This window comes from Dasypus novemcinctus, chromosome 16 (assembly GCF_030445035.2).
Source record: "Dasypus novemcinctus isolate mDasNov1 chromosome 16, mDasNov1.1.hap2, whole genome shotgun sequence".
In the NCBI taxonomy this organism is placed as follows: domain Eukaryota; kingdom Metazoa; phylum Chordata; class Mammalia; order Cingulata; family Dasypodidae; genus Dasypus; species Dasypus novemcinctus.
Genome location: NC_080688.1, coordinates 60208298 through 60221638, shown reverse-complemented (window position 1 = coordinate 60221638; position 13341 = coordinate 60208298).

The window sequence follows — 13341 nt, the reverse complement described above, 5'->3', positions numbered from 1 at the left end:
AATGCGTGCAGATCGTATTGTACTCTTCTTCGTTATCTTCTGCACCATACATTACTTTTCATGTGAAGCCATAACAGTATACTCCATTATGAGCTCTTCTGTTGGAAATTCAGGCATTCTCATTCCACATCCACAGCAGGATGCTTGCTGCAATCAGACAAGCCGACTAGACTTCCAACATTCCCATTAACATTGCTCATGAAACTTTGTAATGCTGGAACTCTCTGACAATACTAAAAATAAACTCCAGAGCTTTGTAGCCCTACCTGAGACTATAATCTTCTCTAAAACACTTTTGTCTTAAACTCACTTCTGAAATGCTCCATTTATTTGGAGGAGTAACTTGCATTTTTCGAGGAGGATGCTACTGCCTGGCCTTGTCTAACCACCCGTGCCCCACATTAACCATCTAAATCCCAACTTGCAAGGGGCCACCAGTCTACCAGTCTACATATACAAGGCGCAGTGGTTGCCAGTGCAGAGTAGGCGATCCTCTCCTTTAAAGGTAAGTAACAATTTGATTCATCCACAAAGTGGCCGCATTTATGTTCGCAAAAGCCACCTCTACTTAGTCATTTTATAAACCTTTAAGATTATTTTCCTTTATAATTAGGACTATAGTAAGCTGGAAAGAGCAATGGCTTTGGATTCAGAGAGTTGTGTGTTTGAATCCTCCTTCTTCCCACTTCTGGCACTTGTTACATATGTGATCTCAACAAATTCTGCTCTGCTTCCTGAAACTTAACTTGATGATCTAGAAACAGAATAATAATATCAATGCCAAAGTACAGTCATAAGAATTATACATAGAAGTTTTATGCACATATAATGTGTATATTATATATGAACAGATTATTCTTAACATCATTACGCCTTTCTTTACCACATCAGCTCACAGCAGTTCCCTTCTTCCAACGTTCAGTAGGCTTTCTAACATTCCACAGAGCTCACTCTTGTGCTTATTTGGTTATTCACATGTCATTTAAACATAGGTGATGCTGTCTCTTGGATATTCCAGTCTATTGGAAACTCTTGGGGATGGATGACACATGGCTTGCAATTTACTATATACTCATGACTGACCTGTGGTCTGACAAAAATTTAAGTGTAAGTTGGAATGTTATCTAGAGAATAGAAAAAAACATTATGGGGAATTGTACATATTTTCCCTTCCTACTAGCCTGAAGGACTTACGTTATTGCCTCAGTAGTCCACTTGGCTTTTCTAGATAACTTATCTTATGAAACAAAATTGTGAGACCTCCTCCCTGCCTACCACCAAAAACACTATGTTGACATATACTGGTTTGGGGGAACACAGAAGCCTAAATGGACGAGGGCCAGAAGTCACAGTAGGGACAAGTGGGGGCAAGCTCTTAGCTGTGTATTTTTCTTTCTCCCACATTGTCTGGGAGTTCCAGTGCACGCTCTGGAATCACTATGAAGCAAGGGGCCCCAGGACTTCTAGTGCCAGCCAGGGCTAGTAGGTGTAACACTGGTAGGGGTGCAGCTTCTAGTCTGAACATACCTACCCCTGCACACATATTTCTCAAGCAGTGGGTAATTATATAGAAGAAGCAACATTTCGAAATCTCAGTGCCTGTGGCAGAGAGTAAAAAGGTTCTCTGAATGTGGAATAACCTGTGAGGAGACTTACATAAAGGAGAATTGGTTGGGCTCTGACAATAAACCCAGATTGGCACCCTGAGGCACATTTCCCATCCACCCCTATCTTCCCTAAACCAACTAAGGGACTCAAGACAGAGCCTGGGACTTCATACATTCCCCGTGGTACAGTTTGGCAATGCTCCAGATATGCCAAGGAAGATGAGTTAACAAGAAAAAGCAAGCAAAACAGATAAGGAGTAGCAGCAACATCACTATTATTTTTAAAAAAGAAGGCAAAAAGATTATAAATGGAATAACTTATGCCAAATGGAGAAGATTTAACAACCATTTTTAATCATCACAATAAACATTTGTAATGACAAAAGAAACAGTTGTAAGAAAAAATTGAGTGAAAATAAAGATTCAGTAATTGAATTTAATAGCAATATGCATAAAACTGAAGGATAAATTAATAAATTTAAATATCACATCAAGGAAGACTTAAGGGAACTCTTTAAATATGAAAATAAGTAAATAAGATAAAGATGACAAAAATGGTCATGTTAATATTTATGAAATTGGTTCCACAGAAGAAAAGGTGAAATTTTAATTGATGAAAGGGACAAAATAGTTTAAGAAATAGCGACTAATCATTTTTGAGTACTACACAAAGAGTTTAAAATTTCAGATTAAAAGTGTTTAACATTATTAAACAGAGATAAGAAAAAAAGAAACATAAACCTAGAACTATTTTATTAAAATATCTTTGATAAAGATAAAGGGAGAATTTGAAAAGTTTCCAGAATTAAAGTGTAGACGATTTACAAAGGAGTAAATATCAAATTGACAGCAAACTTCTACTAACTGGCAACACAAGAAGCAAGAATAAGGGAATAACATGTTTGAAATGTTGAAAAAGGAACAGTCATTTTAGTTTAGACATTTAGCTCTGGTTAAACTATTAAATCTATATGAAGGTGAAATAAAGATATTTAATGCTCTACAAAGTCTGATACAAGATCACAGGTATACAAACTGACAGATTTTCCAGGTCTCATGTAAATTGAGATTCTTTGTGGAAGAAGTATTCCAACAAGAACATACCTGAATTCCAGAGAATGTTCCAAGCTATATATAAAAAGTGAGTCAATAATCAGAACAATTAGAATCTGACTTAAGTACCCAAAAATGTTTAGCCTCATTAGTAAACCCATGATATTTCACATAAAAAAATAGCAGTCCTGTCCATCATGAGACCCTCTTCATAAATGGATAAATCTGATTTTCAAAAATGCCCCAGTTTCATGTTTTGGCTGGTATTTGAATTCCTATAAAACTCAAGTAGATTTTAAAGAAATAAATGGAATTTCATATGCCAAATAAGTGCATACTTCACAGTAGTCACTTTTGGAGAATCAAACTTATGCTTGTGGTACTTGCCTTCAGAACAAGCTCAGAGACAATATAAACAATAAGTACAATAACTGATTACAATAATAAAATAACGTCCTTAGCTGTCTCCCACCACCTTACTTTTAGATTCAGAATTATATCACCTAACATGAATCTTTGTTTTACTCAATGACCTGGACTCTAAATTATTTTTTCTATTTTCCCAAATCAAATTCACCTTCAGTGTACAGAATACTTCATTCCTGAGGATATCAGAAAGGTTTGCACAACTATTTCTTGAGAAAATCATGAAGGTACTAGTATATCCCAAAGACTGACTGCCTTTTCTGTGATGAATCTTACTCAGTCATTGATCTCAGTCTTCTCTGAGCCTTCATATTATTCTTCCTTCTATCTGTAGTCTGTTAGTCTGAGTTTCCCCTGTGAGATTTTGATACCACATCTCCTGTTCTTGCCACCTGGCAAATATCTAACAAGCAGATTCACATCAAGTTGTAGGTGGCAGCCATTGACAACAGCACATCCCTTTAATAAGATAGAAAGTCTTATCTGAAGGAATTCAGATTTAACTCTGACAGGCATAGAAGTGAGCCTGGGTGCTAGGATATTTAAATAGGGTGGTAAAAATCTTCTTATAGACATGATCTCTTTAAACACATTTGAATGAAAGGCTGGCTCAGGATTCATTTGTTTCTCCTTTCACAAACAAAATCATTATGGTTAGTGTGAAGCTCATATTTTTGTCCATCTGTGATCAATCTCAATAGCTTGAGGGGGTGAAAACCCAACACATGGTTACACAATCATTAGATATGACACATAAGCAAGAGAGTCAGACATTCTTTTACCAAAATGGATTGAGCAGAAAAGCCCAGAGCATTTACTGCAAAGGAAAAGGTGATTTTCCAAGAATCTAGAGCACTCTAAGAAATGGAGAGTCATGGATACCCGAATTGTTCCCCAGTGCAGGGCCCCAAAACTGGAAGCCAAGTAACCTGTATCAACCTTCCAGATACCATCAGAACAACCTGATGCTAAGCATAGCTAAGGTTATTGCTTCAAGGTAAGGGAGACCTCTACTCAGCTGAGTCTTGAGAAGGGAAAGGGCAATGTCAGGGTATTGATTGAAATTTTGAAGTCTGGTTTAAGGCAGGTCATTCAAAGCAGGAGCTTGATTAGGACTGGGTAAGGATCATGGCATAAGAGCTTAGGGATGCAAGACAAAGTCTTCGAGACATGTGGTTCACAGAATCCTGGGCTGTAAAACTTCCTTGATACTTTCTATTGAAAAGTTGATGGGTCTTTCAGAAAATTCAAGGATAAACAATAAAGTTATTTATACCTTTTATCTTCCTGGCAAGAGTTGTCTTGGAATAGCAAAATTATGCTAATGAAGACAAAGGTAGGTCAAGACATGGTTATGTAGACAGTAAATTTTGTGGCATATGGTTTTGGTTCTTGAATTTTCCATTTTTCAGTAATTCACAAATGCATCCTATACTAGATGATTAATTTTCATATTCCCTGAATCTTATAAAATTCCTACTATACTAAAACACCTAATAACTGCTGATTAAGTATAATAAATTAATTAAAATCACATTAGAGTGTAGATGACTAATAAAAGAACCTTTAAAAAACAGGTTTGACAGAAGAATCAGCAAAAAGTTTCCTGGATCATGAAGGATCTAGAATAACCACAAGAATAAGAGGAATAGCACAGAAATGAGGGGGAAAGGAAACACAGTATTTATATTTCTTAACTTCATTCATTTTCTAAAATGTCTTGGCCTACAACTACCACTACAAATACCCCAGGGCTACTAGGAATAAGTAACAGGAATTGATTTTGGGGTCTGTCTTAGGAGTTAGTGCTGCTGTTTCTCTGAATTGAAGAGTGTGCTCTAAGACTATGAGGATACACCATGCCCCTTATGTTCTCTGTGGACCTGTCAGGAGAATCTCAACCCCAGGAGTTTGGATTTCTCCTTCTCTTCTCTTGAGTTTTTTCTGAGAAGGCCTGGAGCCTTTTGAAAATATCTACAAGTACTGTATATCTGACCTAGTAAGAATTTTTAAAATAATCGGTGAGTTGGATTATTAAACCTAAAAATTAATAGAGGAAGACATAAGTATGATCTGTTTTCATCCAGAGAGAGTGAGTCCTCTGCCTGGTATGTTTGAGACAAATGCTTCCTGAATAAATGAGTTCGGGAATGACTGTTCTACTTTAAATTTCCTATAGTAAAGTATTTATAGGAATAAGAATGGGTGTTAGAGTGGACATAGCAGTAGAAAATAATTTGTGGATGCTTAAAATAGTGGCTAATGCTCACTAGGTTGTTGTATTTAAGCAAATGAAATAGGACCTGTAGTGGGATAAACCTTTGGAAATGTGAACCAGACTCCAATGCAGACCTGAGTTTAGGGACATATTTGTGTAAGTCAAGTACTTAAAGTTTATCATAGGCACCTGTCCCTCATACATTGTTAATGTGGCAAATTGCTCTAATGAAATTCAACAGAAGGGTACATTATGATTTTCTTTCATATTGATGGTAGGGCAGCCTGTGACATACCCAGAGCTGTAGAAAAATCCACCCTAGCTTTGTAATTTGTGGGTTCAAGGCCTTACCACTCTCTAGGTAGGCTTCTTAAGTAAGTGTCATTCTATACATGCAAATACACCTTTAGATCAGAGAAAAATGGGCTCTTGCCCAGAAATTCATGCTTTAGAGAGTCTACTTTAGCCCTCCTCTAGCTGTGTCATGTAGTGAGGAGTCTACAGAGCGAGGAGGAAGGTGCATCTGTTGCTCATGCACTCCACTTTTAGACAACTCTCTAGATCCTGGGACCCTGGAATTCCCTGCCCACTGGGCCCTCTGTCTATTTCAGGGTCTGAACCCACCTGTTTCCTTGATTCCCTCCTCCTCAACCCCAGCCTTGGTCTTAGGGTATGCACTCCTAAACCAGAAGGGTAACTGTGACAGTTTGAAGCTGGGTGGACCCCAAAGATCATGTTCTTAAAGTTAAGCCATTCCTGCACATGTAAACTTATTGTATATGGGACCTTTGATTACATTGAGTTAAGGGACTTTTCTTTTGATTAGATCACTTCAGTAGGGCATGACCCAGGGTAGGTCTTTAATCCCCTCACTGGAGCCCTTTATAAATGGAGGAATAAAAAACCATAGACAGAAAAGAGCAGAAGAGACAGAAGAAACCAAAGGGTAAGATTAAAGACCCCAGAGTTCAGAAGCTGGCATCAATGGAACACAGTGGTTGAGAGGAAGCCACTTAAGCCAGAAAGTGAAAGAGATGAGGCCAGAGGCAAGGGGAGAGATGAGTGAACAGGCCATGCACCTGATCACCCACAGCTGCAACTTAGTGAGACAGCATTTCTTAATGATGCCTTGATTTGGATACTTTCACGTCCTCAAAACTGTAAGCTTTTAACCTAATAAATTTCTTTGGTAAAAGACAACACATTTCCAGTACATCACATTGGCAACCTTTATCAAACTAAAATAGTGACCAATAGACCACTCTCTGCAAGGGGAGTGACAGAACTTGGATGTGCAGGATGGAATATCCACAACTGTGGTCATAAACTTCTGAACAGTTTAGGACTAGGACAGGTGCTGAGTGAAGGTGTGGAGGGGTTTGGGAAGGAGGAAAATGTGGCGGCTGTATGTCAGAGACCCTTGGGCTTTTCCTCCACTTATTCTCCTGTGAATCCCCTAGGAATACAAGAATTTTCATTTCAAACCTAGTCTCCTGGTCACTATGAAAGTGTTGTGTCATTGTAGAAGGATAGAACATGTGATATTTAATATAGTATTAGTTTAACTTATAGCTTTTAAATATTTAAACCGAATCTATGTGGACTTCTATTTTTTATACTTGTTTTAGGCTCTGCAAATGTAGAAGTTGGCCTGCACAGGTACAAGCATGAATGTGTGTGTTGGGGGGGGAGGGGGGCATGGTCCTGTTTTGAGCAGTTTAAATGTAAAGGCACTACGTGTGAGATGAAGGCAACGCAAGCAATGAAAATCTTACCTTCTTTCCAATTTTTAAAGGGTCTTCCCCCAGGGTTAGAAAACAAATAGGGGAAACTGGGTTAAAATAAGTATGAGAGGGCATTAGTCTGAGAGACACTAATGGATGGTGACAAAGATGGTGGTTCCAGGCTGGGATTCAGTCCCAGAGGGATATCTATGACTTTGTCAAAATAATTTGATTCTCATCAGCCATAGTTCATGTTTGGCTTTTAATATAGGTAAGGGATAGATTCCTAAAAATGTTTAAATATTTTATAGCCTAAAGCAGCTTTAAGTGAATTAACTGCACACAGTCATCAGAAAAGCAAGATTTATATATACTTTCTATTTTATACAGAATGTATATTTATACCCATTTTTTTATTTTGGGAAAATTTTCAGTGTTACTAAGAAAATTGTATTATCCCAAACTATCATATGTTCTTGCCGTGTAAAAGAAAGGTATAGTTTGCCTCTGCTATTGTTGTTCAGTGATCCAGTAGCCTAGATAGGGGCTGAGGACAGGGAATGAAGTAGTGCTTTGCAGTGTGACTCAATCCCACCTAGACTGTAAGAAACAGGAGACTACAATTTCTAGAGTAAACGATCTGAAAGGTCAAGAGTAAACATACCAACTGTCCCAGGCATACCTTCCATCAGGCTCTCTAATTTAATCAAGGGTCATGCTAATTCTAACTTGACATGTTTCATGTCCACTCCAGATTCTATATTTCCTAGGTATCTGATAAGACCAATTCAGATGAGCTAGCAGTTTTTTGAGTATACCCTATACAAATCAACCTTATTCTTAAAGGAGTACATAAGCAAGAAAAACAAACCAAAATAAAATGACAATAGTTGAAAAGAAGACAGAATTAGTTTTTTTCCTCCAAAGTAGGCACATATAGAAAGCAAAACATTGCAGTAACCCATGAGAAATGGCAGCCATTTAAAAAATTAGTGTTTTATTAAAAATGTAAAAGCTATAAAGGATTCTGGAAAACAATGGGGTAATTTGAAAGCACTTAATATAATGACCTGTACTGAAGCAGATGATCAAAATATAAATCTGTGGTTGTCTTGGATAGCTTAGCTGGGAGGGTAAACCTTGAGGTGGAATTAATTTTTCCTTTCATATCTAAACCTTTAGTTCTATGTAGGTTGAAAGTTCTTACAATAAGAAAAAAGTCTCAGCAATTCTGGGGGTAGAGTATGCAAAATGCCTGACAAATCTTCCCATTGTAAATTGCCCTCCATTAACTGCTTTGTTAAATGCTTTCCCATTAGATCCAACCACAAATTATCCCTGCCCATTCTTAAAGAAATTATATTCAAGAGCCATTTGAAATTTTATCAGTGAACATTCCCAACAACTTCTTTTCCAAGTGCTTTCAAATAGACTCAGAGGAATCCCTGTTTAGTTTATTATACTACTAGATGGCAAAGGACAGAGCCACTGCTTTTCATGAGTTACATTGAGTATCACTGTCTTAGTTTTTCAGGCTGCTATGACAAACACAACAAAATGGGCTGCCTTAAATGATGGTAATTAATTAGTTCACAGCTCTGAGGATAGGAGAAGACCAAAAACAAAGAAAGCATTAGGAAGGTGATGCCTTCTTCCCTAGACCTATAACATTCTGGTGCTAGCTGCCGGTGATCCTTGGGGTACCTTCGTTTGTATCCCTGTTTTGCATCATGTCACAATGTCCTCTCCTTTCTATTCCCAGGTGATGACTTAACAACTTCAGGCTTCTGGCTCCTCCCCATGTTTTCCTCTCACTATATCTGAATTTCTTCTGTTTATAAAGGACTCCAGTAATTTGGATTAAGTTGGGACACAATTTAGTTTAAAACAACATCAGCAAAAAATCCTATTTACAACGGGTTCACACACACAGGAACGTGGATTAAGATTAAGAACATGTCTAAATTGCCCAATTTACCCCAACTGCAAGGGGATAGGCAAGAAACACGAGAGGGGTTCCCTACTTCTGTGAGGATTTGAATCTCGTTGGGCCCAAATGATATGACTAGAAATGGAGTGATCTCACTAGAAACAGTCATTGTCTCTCTTCTTCCAGTTTCTACATTTGTTTCATCCCCTCCTCTTTTCTTCCCACTTCTTTCTATCTAAACTGCCTTTGGGCATTTCAGTAACATTAGTCAAATGTGAGTAAAGTATTTTTTTAAAGTAGCATGGAAAATTAATGCACATTTTTAATTGTCCATTAGATACATTCTTTACCAAAGGGCTGGGTTCATTCTTCCTTTCTTTCCAGTACTCTGCCTGCTTTCATTTGGAGGGAGATATCTTATTTCCAGCTGATTTATAGAGCTGTTTATTCACTTATTGAGTGTCTACTATATATCAACCGAGTGTTCAATCCATGCCAGTCTCTCTGGTGGTGTATAGGGATGATTTTTAAAGGCCACCCAGGATGCAAAGTAAGATGACAATCTAAGGTCAGTGGAAACTGACCTGGTGTCACAGCTGAAAAAGTAGTGTTATGATTTGAGTTGGTAAGAAAACTTCAAGTCTGTCTGTTGAATAGAGCAGAGGGTCAAGGAATTGAAAAAATAAGAAAGAGTTATCTATTCTGACTCCAGAGGACCAAACGTAAAACGTTAGCTGGCATTTTTCCACTCCTCCTCTAGGGTGCCATGATTGTTAAAGTGGAAATGAAACTCATCACTCCCAGTCTGGGGGCAATTTTGATCTGACAAAGCAAAGCTACCCGCTGTGCTAAATATGCTGCCATTATTTCTCAACTTTCATTCTTGGTTACAACTGCTTTCCAATTAATATCTTGGGTGCATTATAAGTTTGCTCTTGATGCCATTCATTCAATAAAAAACAGGCTTAAGCTGAATTCAGCACTGAACAATTATTTTTTGATAACTTTAGAGCATCCTATTTTTTTGAAAGTTAGCTAAGATTCAAAGTAATTCTTTAGATTTCCCTGCCTCCAAAGACCTCAAATCACAAACCACAATTTTTTTTAACTTATTTTATGTGATGAGTGTGCTAGAAGTCCTCCATTTCCTCCTCCAGATGTTCTACCCTTATCCACCTGCTCTGTACCCTGGGAGGCTGACCTATATGAATAGGGCCCCTTTGAATAGGGTCCCTTGCCCTGTAGCTTCCTCTTGGATTTACCATTTGCAAGCATGAGCAGGAGATCCAAGTTTATGCCTCTAACTTCTACCTAGTTGGGTTAAGTTGGGTTGGCTTTATCCCTCAACTGACAGCTCCAGCTCCAGACAGAGGTCCTCTCCATATAGCCCTCTCTGTTCCAGGTTCCAATGTCTATTTCTTCCCTTTGGCACCTCATCTTTGCAAGAGGAGTGGCAAACCTGTGTGCACTAAACTATTCCTTATGCTTCCCTATGTTTTGTAAACTATTTATAGAAGTCTCAAAGAAACCCAATTTAAGAAAGCTCTGTTCTTGTTAAGATGCCGATACCAGGGGGGAACTGTGCTAGGGATTGTTGGCAAGAAAATTTCCTTAAGATGATGTGACAAAAGCCTAGATGGTTAGTGAAATAGATCAGGATTGAAATCCTGGTTCTCATACTTGGTCACTGTGTGACCTTAGTCTAGTTACTTAATTATTCTGTGCCTGAGTTTCCTTATCTGTAAAATGAGTAAGGGAACTTTCAGGTTTCCTCTGACTATATAATTTATGAAAAGTGCTAGGCACTGTACCTAGGGCAGAGAAAGTTTCTCAAATTGATTTGCCAGTAATCAGTCCAATTATCCAGGTGTTAATGAAGCTAGTAATCTAGTTTCTGTAGAAGAGGGCTTTGCTCAGTCTCTTGGCCATTGAATGCCTTCTTGCAGTCTTAACCGTGGATAGACATAAATTCATTGATTCAACTAATACTTATTGATACTTAATATTTCCACATTAAGAGCTATGGAAAACTCAGATAAGAAACAAGTCTTATTTCTCAAGAAGCTTATATTCTATTAGGAAGAGGGAGACAAAGGAAATTATCCTCAACTGTAGTCCTCTGAGGTTTTAGCCACAGCCTCAATGCTTCTCATATTCTTACCTAGGAAGCTAAGTGCCAGAGAAGAGCAATATAAGTGATATCAAAGGGGAAGATATGCCAACAAACTAGAATGCAAACTATTTAGAGGAAAAGTCCCTTTGAGTCTGGAAGTGATTATCTTGCAAACACAAGCCCTAGGTGGTAGTGACACCTCAGAAAGACCCACTTCAAGGAAAGCTGGTGTGATATTTTGCATATAACAGACTACCCATTCATTCATAGACTCCTTTTTCTTTTCCAGAGTTCAGTATTCTTTACGCATCAACTTTTACTTGGCCACGCAACCAGTGATTTCAAAAAGCAATCCCATTTTAATTAATTTGTAACTTTGGTGTTATAAGAAGCCACACCCAATGTTTATTCTACTCCAGATAATAAGGGCTCTCTGTTCCCTTCAAATACAGATTTAAAACCCACACTCTATAGCCATTGTGCTGGTCTGTCATATGTAAATGACTTTCTAAATGAAGAGTAAACTGTTATTGGACACATGCTATATACTCCTGTCAAGGGAACATTTGCTTGATTTATTTGGGTTCTCAATTTTCCCTTCAGCAAAATAGGCAAATACTGATTTCTTCACACAGTACCCAAGAAACAATTCCCAATTCCGTCCAACTTCAATACAAAACAATACAAGATATATTAACTTCCTTAAAGCCTATTCATTCAGGTCAGAATGATAGGAATTTCAAGTTCTAAAGGGGAATAATTATTTCTAATATCCTGTCAAATAAGCGAAATTTCTTTGCCTGTACCTGAGCAGTTTGGCCAGAATAGTCATCATTGCTATTCTTAGAATTTTCCAGCCCTCAGAATTCTCTGGTATTCCATTTGTATAAGAAAAGAAAATAAAAGCCTTTGGATTAATCAGTTGGTATTGAAGGATGTTGGCCTTGTGAATTCTGATGGAAACTAGCTTTTTTATATGACTTCTCATGTTTCCTACTTTTGAAATGAATCTTATAAGCTCTGTTTACTCCCATTTGAAACTGGCATGGGTGGTTTTGAGAGTGTGTTTGAATGTTAAAGGGAAATCAAGCCACTCAAAAATAATTTAAATAGTCAGTGAACTGTCGTGTAGGCTCCAGTGCTTTCCTAGGAACACATTTGACTCCATATCCACTATTCTAAGAGGCAAACTATATGATTCTTAAACTCACCAAAAATAGTCTATCTGGGAGTACATATACATACATGTGATACCTGCAGACAGAGATATGCACACACAGACTTGCACACTCACACACAGAGACACACACAGAGACATACATTTAGATACATACAGAGACATATGCATATTGATACACACACTATTTTTCCATCTCTTCAAATGCCTATAAAATGATATGCTTTGCCTGGAAGATGGTAGATCATCAGAAATGATAGGAGCTGAGAAGGTTGTGAAATTTTACCATATATTCCAATCCATTGGGAGGTTGGGTCTGTAAGAGGTGAAAGAGAGGCAGGAATGCCAGTTTGATTTTTGGCAAAATGAAGTTGAAAGAATTTACTCTTCCTTTCAGCTCTTTCCTTGTTTCCTTTTCTCAGTGGGAAAACCATATTGACAGTTTTCTTCCACCATTTCTAACTGCCAGCTGCAAATGCGCCAAACCCTAACACAATTTATGTTTGGGAGCTTTTCCTATCTCCCTAAGTACTTTGTATGATTTTGTCTCCATTTGTGACTGTAAAGGCTGGGCCCCCTGTCCTTGCTTGTCCTCATTTGTCTGGGTGCTACTAAGGATAGCACTATTAATATGCAGAAATGCAATCTTGGAACTTGATAAGAGGAAAGGACCTTTGATGTCACAAGGATAAGCATACTTCTAAGGGCAATGCAACTGAAGCCCTGTCAGGTGGTGAAGTGAATTCTCCAGCGGTATACTGCACCCTAGATGTAGCTTTATTCCTTTGGGATTTGAGGGTCTCTACAACCCTAAGGCATATACAGAGGTTTACTGAGTACCATGCTGGTCACTTTTGCAATTTATTATGTAATTAATAAATTGGGAACTTAATTCTCTATAAAACCTTAATTCTCTCAAACACCTCATGAGGTGGTACCTTCCTTTTTTACAGCTTAGATAGATCAGAGCTGGTAAATGGAGGGGTGTGGATTGGAACCAAGGCCTTTCCATCCCAAAACTGCCTCTCTAGAGACACTGATTAAAATGCAAATACACCTGGGAATTATAGTCTTAGAAGCTAATACTTCAGTT